General features: G+C 39.3%; 1 non-coding gene across 1 annotated transcript; it reads left to right on the top strand.

Annotated features, from left to right (window-relative positions):
- The first annotated feature begins 580 nt into the window (after window positions 1-580).
- Window positions 581-653, top strand: TRNAG-UCC. The gene has a single exon. It is a non-coding gene; the product is annotated as a tRNA-Gly (tRNA).
- The last annotated feature ends 3,710 nt before the right edge of the window (window positions 654-4,363 follow it).

The raw sequence follows: 4,363 nt of genomic DNA, 5'->3' as shown, positions 1-4,363 counted from the left end.
CACAACTCCAAACAAAAGTTTTTCTAGCTGGGACTCAAAAACTGTTAGCTAAGTGGTAGATAATTTTTTTTTTATTTATCTTTCTGCTTATTTATGTAATGCCCATGGCTCCACAATCTGCACACACATTACTTTTCCTACATTAGAGAAAAAGAAATAAGTAACCAGTCAACAAATCTTTTCACCATTTCAGTTTCAGCCTTGCAGCAAATGTCATTCCAGGGCATTCCATTCCATCTGGCGAAGTCTTGAATTTCAAGATATGATGGCAGGGCATGAAGGAGCTCTAAGTTTTTGCCAGAAACAACAGAGGAGGCAAAAGGCTGGAGCCATGGGGGAAATGAAGACAGCAGGATTAAGTACTTGCAACTGATGGTTTAGATGGAAAAAACAGAGCTCTAAAAAACTCACAGGAGTGATAGACTTTGAGTTGAAGCCTTCATTCTATATAAACTTGAACTGAAGTCTTTATCCTGTATTTTCTGTGTGACCTGGGGAAGCTCACTTTTCTCTCTGGATCTGTTTCCATATGGGTAAAATGGCATGAATGATGCCTATCTTTCAGGTTGTGTATAGGATTTCCCTGATGGTCCAGTGGTTAAGACTCTGTACTTCCAATGCAGGGGGCATGGGTTTGATCCCTGGTTGGGGAACTAAGAGCCCATATGCCTCATGGTGTGGCCAAAACGTTTAAAAACAAACAACCCAACAGATTGCTTATGAGATTCTTATATGAGAAATTTCTCTGCAAGTTCATGAGTGTTTTGCAAGTGGCATTACTTAAATGGTGGCTGAGGACCCAGAACTGCAGTGAGACAGCGTGAGAGGGTTTGAGAGATCATACACAGAAGCTTATGTTTCACCTGGAGATTAAGGGGCAGCATCATCAGCCTAAAGCCCGTTTGGGGCAATGGGTGATGCTACTTCCTGTTCATCTGATCTAATTAGCATAATGCCATCAGTGTGACGTTTTATAGAATGTTAAGAAAAAAAGATCAGTTCATATAGATGGAAAGGAAAGGGGTGGTGGCCAGGGGCTGGGGGGAGGGAAGAATGGAGGGGGTTATTGTTTAATGGGTACAGAGTTGTAGTTTTGCAAGATAAAAAAGTTACGAATTGTGGTGATGGTTGAATACTACAATTTAATTAGTAAATAAATACTAAATAAATAAATAAGAAAAAAAGTAAATTAAGGCAAGTTGATTATACTTTCTCCTGAGAGGACATAAGAAGAGGAACAGAAGGAATCTTTGAAGAACTGATGAGAAGAAACCCCAGAACTAAAGCAAGAGAAAGTGCCTAAGCCAGGCGCTCTAGTCAGATAACAATCCCATTTCTTTTTCCTGAACATGCAACACACTGCATTCTCTAGACTCCCTTGCAAATAGGTGTGGCCGTGTGACCAAATTGCAGCCAAACTAATGGAAAACAAAATGATGTTGGCCTTTCCTAGACCAGGCACATGAAGACCTTCCAGCTGTGTTCCTCCATGCTATTTTCCAGTCTTGAGGATGGGTACTCATGCTCAGTGACTTTGGAAGCCACATGTTGAAGATGGTGAAGCCACAAGACAAAGTTGCTCAAGTTCCTACATCACTGCTTGGAGTTTGCAACCTTATCAGTCAGGACATCTGTTTCAGACTTTACATCAGCAAGAGAACAAGTCTATCGGGTTTAAGCCAGTATATTTGGGGGTGAGATGATTACAGCAGCCACATTAATTAATTAATTAATTAATTAGATGTGTGCAACAATTAATCATTACTTAATTAGTAGCATGGATGAACTGGGGAGGTAACTGAGGAGCCCTCTGCCTTTTTAAATAATGAAAGTGAGAATTAAAAGAAGAGGGAGTGGAAACAGCTGAGAGAAAGAAGAGGGTGGCAGATGGTATTTATGGATAGTCTTTGAAGCCAGGGTCTCAGAATAAATATCAAATTATGGCTTTTAACAAAGCATGTACTATTGCACATCATGACCCAATCAGTCCATATCTGTCCCTGTTCAGTGACTCCCATCTACTCTGTGACCTTGGCCATGGCACTTAACATGTCCTTGACTTTCTGTTTGTAACCACAAAAGAAAAATACCAATCAAGTTTCTACAGTAGTTTCTCTAAAACTCCAAGTTCCTTCTCTTGCTTTCCCTCTCTCTCTTCCCCAACCCCCAAATAATTTTTAATTGTTTAATGTGGGAAAATGTTTTATGAGAATTGCATTCCTTTCTGAGCCACTGCCTGGGTCATTTAAAAATAAACAATAGACAAAGGGAAACATTAACCTGGGGGACTTTATAATAATACTCTCCAGGGCTGATCCATGATTGGCTAGGAAGATAAAAGGAGTTAGAAGATTTGTGGCCACCCAAGCTACATAAAAAAAATTCAGCTTTCCTCTCTTCTCCCCGACAGGTATGGTCCAAATGGAGACGATGTCAAATTAATTCTGTGGTCCTGTCAGTTCCTATTATTGCTAAAGTGTTCTCAGATGTTCAGATAAGTCATAGGCCAGTGAACAAATATAGTTACTAAAGGCTAAAGTTTGTAGAGATTCTGAAGCCCTTCAAGCAAAGACAAGGTGTAAACAGGATTTATTATAATTACTATTATTATTATTATTTTAAGCACCGAAAGTCTATCATCCAGAACATGCAAACTTAGCTTTTGAGTCTTTGTAATAAAACTTTAGGCACTTTTCTAGCCCTTATTATAGAACCAATAAGAGATTAAACTAGAAAACAAATCTCCAAATGACTAGCTATCTTTTAATTAGTAAGCACTCTTCTTCATATAAAATTCCATGCCAGTCTCTAATAGCCACAGTTAATACTTACCTAAAGCCTTTCATCTGAAAAGCTCAAAGCACTTTTTAGAAATACCAATGCCAATTCACTCAAAATTCCTGTAAGTCAAGGAACTAAAATTCCCATCCATAGGATATTTTGACCTTTGCTAAGGTCTGAGCTCTTCACTCTCCACCCAATATATCTGTGGGTGATACTCCTTCCCAGATCATAGTCTCATCCCCAATGAATGAAAGGGAGAAGTATCCTATCAGAACAAGAAATAGTGGTTTCAGTCACATGGGAGGCAATCAGATGCAAAGGAAAGCTCAGATTTGGAGTTAGACCTGACTACAAACCCTGGCTTTAAACAAATGATCTTAACCTCTCTGAGCTTCACTTTGCTCATCTATAATCACAAATGTAAGGTGATACTACAGTTCTTGGTACACAATAGATACTCAATAAATACTTCCTTACTGGGGCTTTCCTTGTGGCTCAGATGGTCAAGATTCTGCCTGCAAATGCGGGAAACCCAGGTTTGATCCCTGGGTTGGGAAGATCCCCTGGAGAAGGGCATGGCAACCCATTCCAGTATTCCGGTCTGGAGAATTCCATGGATAGAGGAGCCTGGTGGGCTACATTCCATAGGGTTGCAAAGAGTCCGGACATGACTGAGTGACTAACACTTTCACTTTATTGGTATAAAGGGGCTTCCCAGGTGGCTAACAACAACAACAACAAAAAATCCACCTGCCAATGCAGGAGATGCAAGAGATTCACATTCAATCCCTGGTTTGGGAAGATTCCCTGGAGTAGGAAATGGAAACGCACTCCAGTATTCTTGCCTGGAAAATTCCAAGACAGGGGAGTCTGGCAGGCTCCAATCCATGGGGTCACAAAGAGTCAGACACAATTGAGCACACACACACACATGCATGCGCACAGTTGGTATTAAAGTCATATCTTCCTTTATATCCTAATTTCAGTGGGTCTTTGAAACCAACATTTTATCTGATTAATACTTGCTTTATGGGGATACTGCCCATAGAAGGCACTTAGTAAATGTTAGTGTAGTTTTCCTGCTATGAAAGAAATCTATATCCAGTGCCCATGCTACCCAGGCCAACTTGGATTTTCCATAAGAACAAGTCCAATATTATCTCACATAAATGCTAATTCATGGGTATGAAAGATCTATTTAAATGCTGCTTCAGTACACTTGGGTTGATTTTCCAAATCCCATCATATCCTATATTTATAAACAAAGGAGAATATTGTCATGAAATTTGTAACTTTGTTAAATACCAAATATTAAGTTTTTAGCTACAGAGATTTATTGAAACAAAATTCTTTTAAAATTGTCTTGTTAGACACTTGAACGTATTACCATGCTTTATGGGTTTTTAAAAATTATTTTTAGAAGGCAAATGCTTTAGTCCTTTCAACTATTTGAAAACAAAATAGTGTACCTTGAATTATGAAGTGCTGCACTCAATATGCCAGCAAGCTTGGAAAACTCAGCAGTGGCCACAGGACGGGAAAAGGTCAGTTTTCATTCCAATCCCAAAGAAAGGCAATG

This window comes from Cervus elaphus, chromosome 25, assembly GCF_910594005.1.
Source record: "Cervus elaphus chromosome 25, mCerEla1.1, whole genome shotgun sequence".
NCBI classification, from domain to species: domain Eukaryota; kingdom Metazoa; phylum Chordata; class Mammalia; order Artiodactyla; family Cervidae; genus Cervus; species Cervus elaphus.
This window is presented reverse-complemented; position numbering and strand designations above follow the sequence as displayed.